Here is an 18,389-nt window from a genome sequence, read left to right as displayed (position 1 = left end):
CTGCGGCCCTAGGACATGGCCAGGATTCCAGCCAGGCCTGTCTGATTCCAGCATCTAGGCTTTAACTAGCCCTACCTCCTGCCCCCCGAGATTGCTCTGAGGGGGACTGTGATAAGACCAGCATTCCAAAAAATCAGAAGCTCACGCCTGCACCTCCAAACCACGGTCACATGGCACCTGTGCTGGGAATGGTTCCCGGGCTTTCACACTCAAGCAGAAGGAAGGCTTTTCCATCTTTCCAGGTCAGGTTCAATCTCACCTCCTCCAGGAAGCCTTCCCTGACTCTTCTAGTTCAGGGGATCTCACCCTTCTCTCAATGCCTCCAGAACGTCTCCTGGTCTGATCCCTTCACCTAATGCTTTATCCTCCCCACACCCCCATCACCAAGGCAGGACAGAGTGGGGGTAAGGGCTATCCCCAGAGCCAGCCTACCTGCCTTCAAATAGGATAATGGCTGAGATGGCTAAGTACAGTGCCTGGCAGAGGGAGGGCTCAATAAACACCAGGCATTAGGCATCATAAGATAGATAGATAGATGGATAGAAAGATGAGAGATAGATGATAGATAGAAGACAGATAGATGATAGATAGATAGATAGATAGATGAGAGATAGATAGAAGATGATAGATAGATAGATAACAGACAGATGATAGATAGATATTAGACAGATGAAAGATAGATAATAGATGATAGATAGATTGATAGATAATAGATATATGATAGACAGATGATAGATAGATGATAGATAGATAGATAGATAGATAGATACAGATAGATAGATAGATGATAGATAGGTAGATATATGATAGATAGATAATAGACAGCTGATAGATAATAGATAGATAGATGATTGATAGCTAGATAGCTAGATAGCTAGATAGATGAGAGATAGATGATAGAAGATAGATGATAGATAGATAGATGAAAGACTGATAGATGATAGATATAGATAGATGATAGATAGATAATATGATAGATAGATAATAGATAGATGATATATAGATAGATATTAGACAGATGAAAGATAGATAATAGATAGATGAAAGACTGATGATAGATAGATGATAGATATAGATAGATGAGAGATAGATGATCGAAGATGATAGATAGATAGATAATAGATAGATGATAGATAATAGATAGATGATATATAGATAGATATTAGATAGACAGATGAAAGATAGATAATAGATGATAGATTGATAGATAATAGATAGATAAATGATAGACAGATAGATGATAGATAGATAGATACAGATAGATAGATAGATGATAGGTAGATATTTGATAGATAGATAAGAGACAGATAGATAATAGATAGATGATTGATAGCTAGCTAGCTAGCTAGATAGATAGATGAGAGATAGAAGATAGATAAAAGATAGATAGATGATAGATAGATGAAAGACTGATGATAGATAGATGATAGATATAGATAGATAGATAATAGATGATAGATAATAGACAGATGAAAGATGATAATAGATAGATAATAGATAGATAGATGATAGTTAAATAGATATAGATATTTATACTGTATATTAACAAGAAAGTAGGCATTACCTTAGAAAATAACTTTATGCGGGGTTATGTGTAATTTCTTCAAACTTCTCTGTATTTTCTAGGTTATTAAACCAAAAAATGTTACTTTGATGTCTTGGGGGGGGAAAATGAAGTAAAGAAGCGTTAAAAAATTAAAGCAATGTAATCTTTGAAGCAAACAAGTGCTTCCATAAGAAATGCAGGTGATTTCACTGAGCACCTGCCATGTGCCCCTGGGAGGTGCCGGGGACCCAGAAATGAATAGGACTCAGCCTTGACCCAGGGAGCCTGGATGTGGGGCAGTGCCTTGCCTGACGGATCTCAGAGTAACTAGTCCCAGAGGTACCAGCAAGGTGTTCTCACAGCCCCGGTGGGTGTAAATGTTCGTACAATGCAGCCCTTGCCCTGAACAAACACGCAATTGAATCGCATCTTAAAACTGCTATGCCAGTCCTCAGACTAGCTCAGAAGCCCCACCGGGAAACAGACACGCATCAGCCACTCTGTCTTCAGCTCCCCGGCTCACAGCAGCCCTTGCCTCTCACTACTTAAACCTTTATTAGGCACCTACATTAGCCAAATATGCTGTTAAGCCATTTATGTCCTCGCCTCCGACCTTCTAAAACAGCATTTTCTCCCTTTTACAGATGGCAACAGAGGTAGAGACGGCAGAGCTGGGACTGCATGGCATGGGGCTGTCGCCTGGACAGTCCAGCAGTCCCTTCAGCCAAAAAGATGTAGGCCGAGCCCCCTGACCAGGTGACCCCACCCCCGGCCCTCCTGCTCCCCTAATAAAAGCCAAGTGGAACAGAGAGGCAGCCCCATCCTTTGCCCTCTCTCCTCTCCATAAACATGTTTTCTTTCCCTCTGGGAATGGAGTGAAGCTACCCGCTCGCTTTACCGTTTCTTAAGCTTTTTTTACAAGGATTCTCAAGTTAATTAACAGCCCCAACTTGGCTATGCCAGGAAAGTAGAAGGATTTTTTTTAAAAGACCAAAGAGACAAGGAACAAAGTGTAAGTGGTTTTAGAGTCCAAGGCAAGGTTCTAGAAAGCCCCTCTGGAACAAGGAAACCTGGACCACTTCTGTTCTCTTGGTCCACGAAAACAGGAAGCGGAGGGAGAGACCCAGGAGAAAACGTTGACGTTGCCACAGCCTGTCCTATTGCTCAGGAACCAGCCGTGGCTCCCAGTTACCTGGTTATGAAAGATAAGTCAGCCTGGCATTTGTTTCTTCTACCCACTGCCCCCCGTTCTACTGTCCATCTCCCTGAGAGAGTCCCTTGGCAGGTGCAGAGACACACCAGGTGGCCTGTGTGTTATCACCACATGCCAGAAATCCCCAACAAGGTCAGTGACACAGCAGTCCTCCCTGCTTGGACAGACCAACCCACCGCCCTGCCCCCTTGCTATTGGCCATTGCCTGAAGCCGTCCCTTTATTTAAACACACGCCCCTGAAAAGCACTGCCTTGGGTCCTTCCCCGACCACTCAGAATTCTTTAGAGCTGTTTCCCAAACTGTGGTCCGTGGACCATCTGCATCAGAATCCACTGGGGAGGGATCAAATGCAAATTCCTGGGCCCTAGCCTAGACCTGCTAAGTCAGGCTTTCTGAGGGCAATCTAATGAATTAATGGATCCAGGCAATGATCACCAACCGTTGCCAACATGACAAAAAGAAAGCTACCCAGGTATCATGTACCTCCGAATAACCAGGAAGGAGGTTTGGCCAAAATCCGAACCAAGCCTATTCTAATCAAGCCGCTAGTTTTCACTCCCAGTTTAAAGCAAGTAAAGGAGACAGAGGAAGATGTTAAACAATACCACAGGGATGAAATGGAAGGAACGGGTTGTAGGAAATTATAGTACAAACTCTGCTGTTTCTTCAAAAAAATATTACAAGACAATAAAAGACGAAGGAAAACACTTGTAAATCAAGAGACAATCCCTCTGTCATGGGGTTCAGTAGGTTGTCTTGGGGAGAGAGACATACCCTGTGAACCCAGCTTCATTACAGCCATATCCATAGAGCTGCTTTTTTTTTTTTTTTAAGCATCCTTTGCTTAATTCCTCAAGGTTCACAGCATGGACTCTCAGCTAGGAAAGTCTCAGGCAGAAGTCAATTATATGGTGAAATTCAAGTGTGAAAAAGAAAACCCTTCTCCACAGTGTCCCCAGCCAGACCGCTCTACAGAGCCCCATAAGGGGATTCTAGGGTCCCCGCTTTCAGATGGGGAAAGTGGGGCTCAGAGAGGGGCAGCGGCTTGTCAGGGCGACACACCAGGGAAAGAGCCACAGGCATGGTCCTGAGCCCACTTCTCCCGGATGTCAGATGCTTGAGCTTCATCACTGCTGACCAGCTGAGAAACCACAGGCAGGGCTCCACACCCCGCCATGTCGCCCTCCCGTGGCAAATGACAAGGTGGCATCGGCCCTTTCCCCACATCCCTCAACTCCTAAAGCAAAACCAATCAGCACACACAGCCATCCTGGTGCAGAGGACACGTCTGCGCAGGGGTCTGATGGGTGCTGTGCTGCCATGTAGGGCTGAGTGACCTCTCTGAGCCTGTTTCCTCAACCACTAAAAGGGGCAATGAGACCAATTTTGTAGGACTGTCCTGGTGATTGGACACAATATTATACGTGAAATAGCTAGCACAGCGCCTGACAGACAGTAAATTGTGACCTTAAGATTAACCATTATTATTATTCATGTATTTATTCTTACTATTGCAGGAGGCGTATGGGCAAGGTCAAAGACAGGAACTGAAAACTCTTATGAACATTTTTCCTCCAAATCCACTTTTAGCACTGCCCCCTCCCCAGGGTCCCTCCCCAGCTGGCTGGGTCCCCCCATCATTTTTTCCAAAGATAGGGTTTGAGGGCTAATTCTGAGACTCATTTGAGAATAAAGTAGCTGGTTTTCCCAAAGAAATATTGCCCTTTGTTGTTCAAATAAAGCTGGTTTGGTGATGGACAGAAGGGAGGGGCGGGGAGCAGAGAACGAAAATGCGAGAAGGAGAGGAAGCGACAAAGAACAGGCTGCAGAGAGACAGAAAAGGTCTTTTCGCTCCAGAAAAAGACCTCCCAGAGGGAGGGGTGGGAGCAGCCAGCGGGCGGGTCCGCCTGGCCGGGGCCAGTTTGGTCCAGCCAGGCCCCGCGGCATCGGAGCCGTCAATCTATGGCCAGGTGAGCTGAGGGCAAATGAGCCTTGAACACACTATTCTGGGTAGGAAGAAACACCCTTTCCAGGCAGCCTGTTCTCTGAGGGCGGCACGGGGAGGGGCGGGGCTCCAGGGGGGCTCTGCCGACCCGGAATGGTCCCTGCGAGGAGGGCTGCGTCCCCAGCCAGGTCTAGAGCGCAGGGGTGACCCTGTCATCAAAGCTGCAGAGGCTCAGGCCCAGGGTGAGGCCAGAAATGTGGCCTGGGCAATGGTTCAGGACCAGGCGGAGGGCGAGGCCACAACATTCCCAGTCCCAGTGCCCGACGGTGCGCCTCGGGGCCTTTAGCCCATTGCACTGACCCCAGAATGGGACCTTTTGCCTTCTTTCGCTTGAACGGTTGGGCCAGGGTCGTGTCTGTACAGAATCACCAAAACAAGCAAACAAGCAAACAAAAAACCCTCACATTTTAGTCGAAAAGAAACATGGGCGCTTCTCTCCTGAGCAGCAACTGAAGACACTTTGACTAATAGCCTCATAACCCCCTTTCTCTGTTCTATGGCTTTCAAGGAGTCCCCCAAGGTTTCTGCGAATTTCTTGAAGGATTACCCCGAGTTCAGGCTCAGCCCACCACAAACCAGATGGGAGACAGCTCCCTCCCTCCCTCCTTCTCTCTCTCTCTCTCTCTCTCTCTCTCTCTCTCTCTTTCCCTCCCTTTCGGCTACTTGTACTAAAGATTCTGTAAGTACAGAGGAGGGGTGAACACACAGAGCATCAGGCTTCGTCCTGTTCTTAAGAGCCTCCCAGGGCTTCTCTGGTGGCGCAGTGGTTAAGAGTCCGCCTGCCAATGCCGGGGACACGGGTTCGAGCCCTGGTCCAGGAAGATCCCACATGCTGCAGAGCAACTAAGCCTGAGCGCCACAACTACTGAGCCTGTGCTCTAGAGCCCATGAGCCACAACTACTGAGCCCACGTGCCACAACTACTGAAGCCTGTGTGCCTAGAGCCCATGCTCTGCAGCAAGAGAGGCCACTGCAATGAGAAACCTGTGCACAGCAAGGAAGAGAAGCCCCCGCTCACCTCAGCTAGGGAAAGCCTGCGTGCAGCAAGGAACACCCAACACAGCCATAAATAAATAAATAAATAAATAAATAAATTTATTAAAAAACAAACCAAAAAAAAGAGCCTCCCAGCCCCTTCTCCACATGGAGTATTCCCCTGCCCTTTCATCCCAGGCCACCCGGCCCCTCTCATCCCAGCCTCTTTCCTCCGAGACTCTCCCATCTCCCGGAAATCCTAGTTTTTCTTTGTGTCTCAGGAGGGGTGTCTGCTCCCCTGAGTGTCTCTCTCAGCCCCCTTCCAGCCCCTGCTGTGGTCTCAGCCCAGCAACAGACTTTCCTTTAACCCCACCCATCCCTCTTGGAAAGAAGCTGGGGTTTAAAATAGCAAAAAACCTCCTTCCACACAGAATCCCGAATAGGGCTGGGTCTGCAGACCTGACTCCAAATTAGGGCCAGTTATACCTCCCTAAGAACCTGCTAAGGCCCCAGCATGCCCCCCACGTGGATCCCTCACCCGTTCTCCTGCCTGGTCCCCCCAGAATCTCCCCCCTTCATCCCAAATGTCTCAGGTGGCAACGTGCAGTGACCCCAAGCCTGGACCTGAAAGTCCTAGAGGGACTCACAGAATCTTACAGGGTTATTATTTCATTTCTAAAAATCAAGAAGTTGGAACCACGTATAGCACAGGGAACTCCACTCAATATTCTGTAAGAACCTATATGGGAAAAGAATCTGAAAAAGAATGGATATATGTATATGTATAACTGAACCACTCTGCTGTACACCTGAAACTAACACAACACTGTAAATCAACTATAATATAAAATAAAAATCAAATTAAAAAAAAGTTGGAACCACACGTTTTACATAATTCTTTTCTCCAGAATTTTATTTTCTCTGTATTTTCTTTTATGTTTTGGGAGTCTGCACGGGGTTGGAAGTGCAGATCTTGCAGGTTTTGTACGTCTGAAAAAATCCTCTATTTCACCTTAATTTAAAAAGACTTTTTCCAGGGTATAGACTTCTAAATTATTGTTGTTGTTGCTACTGTTTCTTCACAAAATTTTAAATATTTCGCTCTACCCTTTGCCTTTTTTTCTGAAGAGAAATTTATTGCAAAGTCTGATTCCTTTTCATATGTAGCATATCTTCTTTCCCTGGCTGCTTTTTACATTTTCTCTTTATTAGTGGTTGTGATCAATTTGATTATAATCTGCTGTGGTGTGGTTTTATTTGTGTTTCTTGTGCTGGGGTTCATTGATATTCTTGGTTTTGTGAGTTTATAGTCATAGTCCAACTTGAAAAATCTCTGGCCATTGTTTCTTCAAATATACCTTTCATTCTCTTTCTCTCCTTTGAAAATTGCAATTACACTAATGTTAGACTCCAGCTGGTCCCCAACTGACCATGGTTCAACTTACGGTCTTTTGACTTGAGGATAGGACAAAAGTGATACGCATTCAGTAGAAACCGTACTTGGAATTTTGAGGGTTTTTTTTTTTTTTTGTAGACATATTTTATTAAAAAATTTTTTTAATTGAAGTACAGTTGATTTACAATGTTGTTAGTTTCCGGTGTACAGCAAAGTGATTCAGTTATATATATATATATATATTCTTGTTCAGATTCTTTTCAGGTTATTACAAGATATTGACTATAGCTCCCTGTGCTATGCAGTAGGCCCTTCTTGTTAATGAACATACATTTTCATTTCTCTTGCCTAAATACCTTTGGAATTGCTGGGTTATATGCTAAGTGTATACTTAACTTTATTGGAATTTTGAGTTTTGATCTTCTCCCAGGCTGGCAGTATGCAGTACGGTACTCTCTCATAATGCTGGGCAGTGGCAGTGAGCTGTCCAATGGGAGCTTCTCCAAGACCAGCAGGTGGGTCTGACCCAGGCTCCTTTCAAATTACTTGCTTCTGCCCAGGGTCCTAGAGTGTGAGATTTTGTGCGTGCCCTTTAGGAGTGGAGACTGTGTTTCCCATAGCCCTCTGAGTGCTGGCTTTCAGAGCCAAACATTCTCGGGTCTCTTCCTCCCAGTAGAGGACCCCAAAGCTGGGGAACCTAGTGTGGAACTCAGACCCCTGCTCCTTGGGGAGAGCCTCTGGAATTGGAATTACTCTCCCGGTCGCCCACCCCGGGGATATGGGTCTTGACTATGCTGTGTTTCGGCCCCTCCTAACCATCTCATCATGGTTTCTTCTTTATATATTTTAGTTGTAGAAGATCTTTTCTGCTAGTCTTCAGGACTTTCTCATCAATATTGCTCTGTAAATAGTTGTAATGTTGGTGTGCCCATGGAAGGAGGTGATCTCAGGATCTTTCTGCTCCGCCATCTTGGCCACACCCCTCTTGTTGATGGTCTTAATGGGGGTTTCCCCTACGTAACAAGATTGGAATCTCCAAGGCTCCAGACCTGAGGGGGGTTGTGCCCTGGGGTTTGCAGCCCAGTGTTCTTTAGTCATGTCTGCAATGGGAGTGCTGGGAACTGAAACGGGGATTAGCCACTCCTAGCTTTACCCTCCATGGTGGGGTCAGAAGTAAGAGGTGGGTGAGAAAGAGGGAGAGCTGCCATCTCTCCCCTGAGGGTCAGGAAGACTCTGCCCAGCTGCTGCCTAAACCCCCACCACCCCTGGATTGTTCAGCTGCTCCCCTAGCCCTGCCCGTTCATGCATCGGGAAAACCACACACTTGGTTTGGGTGCCTTGGCTAAGGGCCTATTCTCCCCTTGCTTGGTTCGACCAGACTGTCACTGAACACCTGGGGAGCTGTCAGCGTGCATCACACTTGATACTTGGACACTTCCTGTGGAAATTCCCGACCCCTGGTCCAGGAGGTCAAGGGCCAAGGATGGACTGAACCCAGGCCCTGAAAACCATTCACAGAATGAAAATTCATAGATTGAAAACCATTCATAGAGCCCTTCCCAGACCTGGAGCCTCTGGGGCAATGGGACACACAGCAAGGCCACAGGGCGTGGCGGTGGGGAGAGGGGTTTGGGGTCTGACACCATCCTCACTGTGTTGAGATGGATGGATCCCTTAACCGCTCTGAATCCCAATTCCCTTACCTGTAAAATGGATAAAATAAGATACCTACTTTAGAACACTAAGGAGTTTCCTTAAAAAACTAAAAACAGAGCTACCATCTGATCCTGCAATCCCACTCCTGAGCATACATCTGGAGAAAAACATGATTCGAAAAGATACATGCACCCCAGTGTTCATAACAGCAGTAGTCACAATAGCCAGGACACTGAAGCAACCTAAATGTCCATTGACAGAAGAATGGATAAAGAAGATGTGGTACATAGATACAACGGAATATTACTCAGCCATAAAAAAGAATGAAATCATGCCATTTGCAGCAACATGGATGGACCTAGAGATGATCCTACTAAGTGAAGTAAGTCAGAAAGAGAAAGACAAATACCATATGATATCACGTATGTGTAGAATCTAAAATATGATACAAATGAACTTATTTACAAAACAGAAATAGAGTCACAGATATAGAAAACAGATTTATGGTTAACAAAGGGGAAAGGGGGAGGGATAGATGAGGAGTTTGGGAGTAACATGTACACACCACTATATAAAAAATAGATAAACAACAAGGACCTACTGCCTAGCACAGGGAACTCTACTCAACACTCTCTAAAGACCTATATGGGAATAGAATCTGAAAAAGGGTGGATATAGGTATGTGTATAACTGATTCACTTTGCTGGACACCTGAAACTAACACAACATTGTAAATCAACTCCACTCCAATAAAAATGTTTTTAAAAAAGAAAAAAATAAAATAAAAATGCAAAAGTTCCTGGGAAGGCTTACAGATGGAGCCGCTCAGCTTGAGTGTGAAAGCCTTCGTCATTATTTGTTTCGTCACCGTAAGTGCAGTGAAAGTGGAGAGGAACGAGAGGGGCCTCAGGGTGGGGTCAGGGAGGGAAAGACCCGGAGTGAGAGGGGGTGGGGTGCAGAAGCCCAGCTGGGCCCACCTCGCAGGTGGTGCGCAGGTGTGGGTTGAGGACCTGGGGTAGTGTCTCCCTGGGGGTGGTCTGGAAGGGATTCACGGGGGAGGAGACGCCACCTCAGAGTCTGGAAGCAGATGGCGTGAAGCTCCGTGTAAACCGTGAGCTGCTCTCTCAGTTCCCTGAAGTCCTGTGATGGGGCAGCCGCAGGGTGGCCGCAGAGCACACACCTGCTCCCAGGAGGACAGAGACGGCTGGAGAGATGCGGATTAGATGGGCCCCAGTGAACTCCCTCAGAGGACGGCTGGGCCCATGCCCTCCACACCAGCTTCCATGGGCCCTTCGGACCAGGGCACCTGTTCCCCACTCAGAGCCTTCACACGGGCTCTTGTGTCCTGCTCACTAGATCCTTCTAGATCTTTCCTGGACTTCTCAGCTCAAATGTCACCCCCTCAGGGAGAACTTTCTGGCTCCTCCACATCTGAAACAAGCTGTCTCTCCACTCAAAGTGCCCTCTCCTCTCCTTCATGGCTCTGATATAATTTGCAGTTAGAGATTCATTTGCTTGTGGGGACGATTGTACTTATGGGATATTCATCAAGGCCCAGTGAAGGGGAGGTCTCAGGGAGAGGGCCAGATGCCCTGCTTTGGGGCCAGAACTTGAAAAAGCACAAGGCCAAGGAAGGGGCTCTGAGCGAGCCCCAGGACAGCAGCTGGACCTGCCGGACAGTGGGCTCCACTCAGGGACCCTGCAGTATAAGTTGTTCATGGAGCTACACAAGCCTTTTCTGCACCCAGAGGCAACCCTAGAAAAAGAAAGGGAACCCCAAACTAACGATGATCCATCAAGGATGTACTCTCCCAATGAAATGAAGTTTCAAAATAGAAATGAATAGGAATTAAAGAAAACTAACGTTACGTTTCTTGCACACCAGAATTGAGAGAATGAAATTCACGCCTGTCTCCTCTCCTGATTTGGCTATGGTCTGGTTCCTGCACTCGGCCACAAGTCCCATCACGGCGGATGACGGAACCTTCGTAACCACTGTATTTTCAGAGCAAGCCCTGCACCTGCCGCATGGTCTGCCCCCAGTATATATTTTGCGGGGTGCCTGCGTGGGATGGGTGCGTGGCCCAGGGCACCTCCTCCCCCACGAGCCCACCACCCCAGAGTAAGTCTCCTTGCTCTTGGGACCAATGTCCTGTCCCTCAGAACATGGGCCAGCATGTGTGAAGCCCCCTGCAGACCTGTTTTTTGGGGATCTGCCTCAGGGGCTTGGCCCAGCCATGGTGCCTGAGGCTTCTGAGAGGCAGGTGACAGACCAGGCTGAGCTGGGAAGGAAGGGACCAAGTTACCACTGAGAAGTTGGGCCTGCCAGGACAGGGGCTCAGGCCAAGTCAGGGAATGTGTCACCAGAGATCGGGGGCGTGGTGGGGAGCACAGAGCGCGCTCCAGGGCTCCTAGGACCCAAGCTCCAAGGCCGCATGTCAGGCTGTGCTTCCCATGGAGGCCAGAGCTCTGGCCAAGGGCAGAGAAGTGCCAGAAGGAGGCTAGGTTGGCCCCTGGGCCGTAGGAAATGAACAAAGTGGGCATAATGTAGCCAGTGGTGCAGAAGGTTGGGTAGTAGAGTGGAGTGGGAGGGGTTCACCAGCCCTGAGCCCTGAAGCACTTTTCTGAGCCTCCGTTTCCTGCCACTCTTCTCTCCCGTGCCTTGTGATGCTGAGGCTGGGATGCTGAAACCACATTTCTGCGTCGCCAGCTGGCACCACTTTAGGCTCAGCCCCTAAGGGGCACTGGAGAGAGGAGCGCAGGGCCGGCGGAGGAGGACAAGGACTTGCTCCCCCGCCCACCACGTCTGCTTTCCATCACTCCAGCCACACTGCTTCACCCCATGGCAGGAGTTCCTTCCCATAGCAGCAGCGGGATCCAGTCTGCAGTTTCCCAGGCTCTGTAGAACCTAGCCCCTTAGTGCTGCATCTCAGAGACTTAGCCCCAAACTAGCGGCATCTCCTACACTCCAGAGATCTGAGCATCAGCACCACAGGCCCTCTCCTCCAATTACAATTTAATTAATTACGTAAAATTATTAAGTTTTTTTGTTTGTTTTGTTTTGTTTTTTGCGGTACGCGGGCCTCTCACTGTTGTGGCCTCTCCCGTTGCGGAGCACAGGCTCCGGACGCGCAGGCTCAGCGGCCATGGCTCACGGGCCCAGCCGCTCCACGGCATGTGGGATCTTCCCGGACCGGGGCACGAACCCGTGTCCCCTGCATCGGCAGGCGGACTCTCAACCACTGCGCCACCAGGGAAGTCCCAAAATTATTAAGTTTTAATAATTCTAATGTCTTCCATCCCTTTGCCAGCCCCAGGGTACTAGATGCTTCCAGCAGTTACTACCTTGGCAATAACTTAGTTTCCTTCTTACTTTTTCAATTACCTAATTAACAACATTATACCTGGTTAACCCTTTTTTTTTTTTTTTTTTGGTTCCATTGCACCACCAAGGAAGTCCCCCTGGTTAACACTTTTTGAATGAATTTCTCGTTGTATAAATATGATTTCTATCTCCTGGCAGGGTCCTGACTGATCCTTTAGGGTACTGAAACATGCTTCTTACTGTTTGTTTGGTTGTTTGTTTGTGTTTTTGTTTTTGTTTTTTTCTTTTTACGGTATGCGGGCCTCTCACTGTTGTGGCCTCTCCCGTTGCGGAGCACAGGCTCCGGATGCGCAGGCCCAGCGGCCATGGCTCACGGGCCCAGCCGCTCCGTGGCATGTGGGATCCTCCCGGACCGGGGCACGAACCCGTATCCCCTGCATCGGCAGGCGGACTCTTAACCACTGCGCCACCAGGGAGGCCCCTTGTTTGTGTTTTTGACAATGAAGTTAGACAGCTTTTACACAGTGACCGGCATGTAAAAAGCCATCAATTCACGTTCGTTCTGGCCTTCCTTTTGGAACATTCTCAGAGTCATATGGTGCCAAATTGTTTTCAAAAATCTTAATTTTTTCCTTACTGAAATGTCTAAAAGTACAGGTTTGGAAACAAATAGATTTGTGCTTTGCTGCTTACTCTTTTACTTTGGACAACTTTCTTCATGTCTTGAAGCCTCATCTATCAAGTGGAAATGACAAGAATAGCACTTATGGAGTGGCCGTAAAGATTCTATCAGTAATGTTTGTTGACTGTGCCTGGCATAGAGCAGCAGTCGGAAAATTATACCAGTTATGGTTGTTCCCTCAACAATTACTTTTGTAGCCTACTTTCAAACTGCATCTCCTTCCTAAACACACTTTCCAGATGAGTGTCTGTTAAAACTCTGGTGCACAGAGCAGCATGCAATGCTGCACCCAAGGGGCTGACCAGAGTGGCGGGGGGGGGGGCAGGTCATCACTTCTTATGGCCGAAATGTTCTGCTCTCTTTAATGGGAACTGAAATCACAGCCTGTGACCACTTTACTTGGAAGCCATGTTCCCACTTCTTGTGCATCTCCCGTATGGTAATACTTTTGTATCAGTCTTGGTTCTTATTTGGGATCAACAGAAAACATTAAGAGCAGAACTATGCAAACGAAAAAAAATAGTCAACACCCACCAGAATTCTTAGAAGACGGTGGTGGTATTTTTAAATCTTCCCAAATTGTCCCACAGAGCAAGGAAGATAGCAAAACTAAAGACCCACGGACAACATCTGCAACAAAACTAGGTGGTAAGATCTCCCCAGTATTCTCCTGATACGAGGGGGTGGGAACAACCCACTGGTAGCTAAGCTACAAGGACTGCATGGTGCATAGGACGACAACTGGGCTCCTAAGGCTCCTAAGACAGAAGAAGCCCCAAGTCACTAGGATGAACTAACTGGAAAGTGCTGTGGGCCAGTCTGAGAACTAGAAAGGTTTTGAAGGATCCAACCAGGAGGCAAGTGCAATGGGTCCATATGACAGAGCTGATAGTACTGGAGCAGTCTGGGCCCTTGGACTCATGAAATGTAACAAATCAGGGACTTCCCTGGCAGTCCAGTGGTTAAGACTTCGCCTTCCAAGGCAGGGGACGTGGGTTCAATCCCTGGTCGGGGAGCTAAGATCCCACATGCTTAGGGGCCAAAAAACCAAAAAACATAAAACAGAAGCAATGTTGTAACAAATTCAATAAAGACTTTAAAAATGGTCCACATCAAAAAAAAATCTTTAAAACAAACAAACAAATCAAAGCTCTTTTCCAAAGCAGAGATCCAGACTGAGAAGAAACAGATAGAAGCAGAATCCAAATTGAGCAGGATAAGGAGAGTAGAAGCAAAGGAAAGAAAGGTCCAGATAAAAGCAGAGGGGGGTTTTCCCTGGTGGCACAGTGGTTAAGAATCTGCCTGCCAATGCAAGGGACAGGGGTTCGAGACCTGGTCCAGGAAGATCCCACATGCCGCAGAGCAGCTAAGCCCGTGCGCCACAACTACTGAGCCCGTGTGTCACAACTATTGAAGCCTGCACACCTAGAGCCCGTGCTCCGCAACAAGAGAAGCCACCACAATGAGAAGCTTGCACACCACAACCAAGAGTAGCCCCCGCTCACCACAACTAGAGAAAGCCTGCACACAGCAACTAAGACCCAACAGAGCCAAAAATAAATAAATAAAACTTTTTATTTAAAAAAAAATTTTTTTAATGCAGAAGAGGGGAAGAGAGTAGTCAGATCTCTAAGAGTGTGAGGCCATGCTTTTAATCATTTTGTGAGAACAACATAAGAGGGAGCTATAGGGAGAAGAGACCAGAGGCCCATCTTGGGATCTGACAAGATGGCTAGGCTGCCCCATGGGATTATCAAGGAAACCCAGCATTTGCTGGTTGGACCAGTTCCCAGCATCAAAGCAGAACCAGATGAGAGCAACACCCATTATTTTCATGTGGTCCTTGCTGGCCCCCAGGGTTCCCCCTTTGAGGTGGGGACTTTTTTAAAATTAATTTATTTATTTATGGCTGTATTGGGTCTTCGTTTCTGTGCGAGGGCTTTCTCCAGTTGCGGCGAGCGGGGGCCACTCTTCATTGCGGTGTGCAGGCCTCTCACTATCACGGCCTCTCTTGTTGCGGAGCACAGGCTCCAGACACACAAGCTCAGTAGTTGTGGCTCACGGGCCCAGTTGCTCTGCGGCATGTGGGATCCTCCCAGACCAGGGCTCAAACCCGTGTCCCCTGCATTGGCAGGCAGACTCTCAACCACTGCACCACCAGGGAAGCCTGAGGTGGGGACTTTTAAACTTGAACTCTTCCTTCCAGGTGAATGCCCAGTGGCAGCCCCTAAAGTATGTTTCATGACCAGAATTTGTCATCCTAATGTAGACAAGTTGGGAAGAATATGTTTAGATATTTTGAGTGGTCCCCAGCACTGCAGATCCACACAGTTCTGCTATCAATCAAGCCTTTGTTAAGTGCTCCCAATCCAGATGATCCATTAGCAAATGATGTGTCGGAGCAGTGGAAGACCAACAAAGCCCAAGCCATAGAAACAGCTAGAGCATGGACTAGGCTATATGCCACGAATAATATTTAAATCGATCTGATCATCAGGTGTGCATCACTTCTCCTGTTCTGCCAAGACTTCTTCCTTTTTTGTTTCTATTTAATGTACATAGTCTTAGAAACACTGCAGAATAAAAGCCATTAGCATTTATTACATTAGCAAATCTAGGTGTCGTCCTGATTCACTGCTGTAAAACACGAGCAGAGGCTAGAAGTATCATCTGGATTGCTGCGAAACATTTAGAAACAGTGGCCCCTCTCTGCTTTTATTCGTTTCCCCCATCAAGGGTTAAGTATAAAGCACTGTGAATGAAGAGAGTTGTCAGGGTTAGCTGCAGGGATGTGGGTGTTTTTCTTTATTATTTTTTGGGGGGGAGGTAATTTTATGTTTATTTTATGGGCTCCTTTCCCTCTTTTTATGTTGATCTAATTGCACTGGTTAAAAGCAGCTAACCAGTTCTTTAGAATATGCTCTCTATTTATTCAGATGCTGTAGATGGACAAGCTTCATTGTTTGAACCAACACGGGAGCATTAAACAAACATCACAGCCCTCACTAATAACATTGTGACTTTGCTGTCAGGTGTAGAATCCTCCCTTCAAGTAAAAGCTTATGACCATTTTGTATGGCTTGTCTGGAAACTTCTGTAAATCTTATGTTTCAGTAAAATATTTTTTGTTATTCTAAAAAAAAAAACCAGGGAACTCTACAGGGATCAAGCCAAAAAAGCTATTCTAACACACATTTACATGCTAAAAGCAAGAAAAATGCATTGCAGATAGAAAGTTAGCAACAGAAAAAAAAACAATAAAATCCCATAAGAAGATAATTCTGAGGAAACAGGAGAATGGGGAGTATTATATGTATATATAATAATATAGAAGAACCAGAGAATAAATATCCCCCCCAGACAATAAAACACACCAGAAAGACATGTATACAAGAGAGAGAAGTTATAATCCAATATTAAAAAGCAAGCTAAAATGTATTATGAAAATGATAAAAATTATTAAAGAAAAGTATAAATTAAAATTAGAAAATCTTATACATGAGGTGAGTAGAGAATAGGAAGCTTTGAAAAGAGAAGTGACAGAACTTGGGACATTACTAGAAAAAAGAAAAAATATTTTTAAAATGAAGACTAAAATAGAAGGAACACAAGAAAGAACAAACACAATAATGCCTTAAGATAAAGGCAAGATGGAAAGGAAGACTTTTTTTTTTTTTTTTTTTCGGTACGCGGGCCTCTCACTGCTGTGGCCTCTCCCATTGTGGAGCACAGGCTCTGGACGCGCAGGCTCAGCGGCCATGGCTCACGGGCCCAGCCGCTCTGCGGCATATGGGATCCTCCCGGACCGGGGCACGAACCCGTGTCCCCTGCATTGGCAGGCGGACTCTCAACCACTGCGCCACCAGGGAAGCCCAGGAAGACATATTTTTAAAACTATCTTAAAAGAGATAAAAAGGACTGAAAGAAAAATGATGGATATAAAAGATAAGGCAGGGCTTCCCTGGTGGCGCAGTGGTTGAGAGTCCGCCTGCCGATGCAGGGGACATGGGTTCGTGCCCCGGTCCAGGAAGATCCCGCATGCCGCGGAGCGGCTGGGCCCGTGAGCCATGGCCGCTGAGCCTGTGCGTCTGGAACCTGTGCTCTGCAGCAGGAGAGGCCACAACAGTGAGAGGCCTGCGTACCGCAAAAAAAAAAAAAAAAGATAAGGCAAAGAAGAAACAACATATGTATAATAATGGACTTTTCAAGAAGGTCCATGAAAGCAAAGGAAAAGAACAAAGACTAAAATATATAATTCAAGAGAACATTCGTGAAATAAAAGAATTTGTGACTACGTAGTGCAAGAGCGTACCACAATTCTAGAGAAAGTAACCTATATGGCCAATTTTAAGATATAGTCCGATAAAATTATTGGACTTTATGAAAAATTATTTTAGGCATCCTGGCAAAAAGACCAAGTTACTTAAAAGGGAAATATAACCACATCATCATCAGACTTTTTGATAGCAATTCTTCATGCCAGAAGACAATGGAATAACATATCCAACACATTCAAACGATATGTCACAGATTTTACATCAACCTAATAAACCTCTATGTAAAAAGACCATAGAAAAATGTTATGAACATGATAACTCAGAGAATACTGTCCTACAAGCCTTTCCTGAGGGGCCATCTAAGAAATAAGCTTTCCCAAAACACTGGAAGGGCATGATAGGGACCAAATTTACCCTTCCACTTTGAACACCCAAAATACAAAACAAAATGTGTGAAACTGGTTTTCAGACATTTAAACCATCAACCAGCCCTGTGACCAGGGACAAGTACTAACCTCTCTAAGTTCTCAGTTTCCTCTTCTATGAAAGGAAAGACTTGGCTGTCCTAACTTCATATGGCTGTTGTGAGACAAAAATCAGATTATACATGTTGTGTGCTTACCATAAGCCCTGGCAGGGTTCTGGGTACCTAGTAGATATTAGTTTTAGCCTTACTCTGCAGGCTGAGGAGATAGGAGGGTCACAGTTACTAAGTAACTCGCCAAGGACATACAGCTAGAAAGTGGCAACACCCATGCTCCTGACATGGTCTCTCTCTGTCTGGTCCACAAGGAGACTGCGCACAATTTTACCACATGCCCTAGTGAGGTTCAGATATGCTTTGTTTTTTGCATTTCCTTGCTCACCGATATTTAAAGCCTGGCCAGAGAAAGACAAGCTGGCACAGGAAATTAAGAAAAGTGTCAGAGAATTTCCCGTCTTCACTATTCGTCTTTTCATCTAGGCTGCCCTGGACCTCAGAGCAGGAGAATGACCAGAACCAAGTAGGGTCATAAATAAGGAGCAAATTAGTAGAACAAATAAACTGATAAATGAATGAAGGGACAATTAGCCCAGACACTGCAACATTATCCAGGGTCCAGATCCAAAGTGATGTTGGCTATGGCCCGGCATAGTGACAACTTCCATTGCCATGGCGATCCTGGGGAATTTTTCTTCTCTGCTCTTCGAGGAAGTTTGACCGCTCCATGATATGTGGGGACATTTCCAATGTCAGAAATTATAACCAACTGTAAAACACGTATTAAATCCAGGCAACAACCATCTCTGTTGTATAAACATGTCAGGAAGGA

General features: G+C 46.3%; 1 pseudogene; it reads left to right on the top strand.

Moving 5' to 3' along the window:
* Positions 1–14,527: 14,527 nt before the first annotated feature.
* Positions 14,528–15,320, top strand: LOC132495306 (ubiquitin-conjugating enzyme E2 N-like; annotated as a pseudogene).
* The last annotated feature ends 3,069 nt before the right edge of the window (positions 15,321–18,389 follow it).

The sequence above is a fragment of the Mesoplodon densirostris genome, chromosome 8, assembly GCF_025265405.1.
Source record: "Mesoplodon densirostris isolate mMesDen1 chromosome 8, mMesDen1 primary haplotype, whole genome shotgun sequence".
Lineage (NCBI taxonomy): Eukaryota > Metazoa > Chordata > Mammalia > Artiodactyla > Ziphiidae > Mesoplodon > Mesoplodon densirostris.
This window is presented reverse-complemented; position numbering and strand designations above follow the sequence as displayed.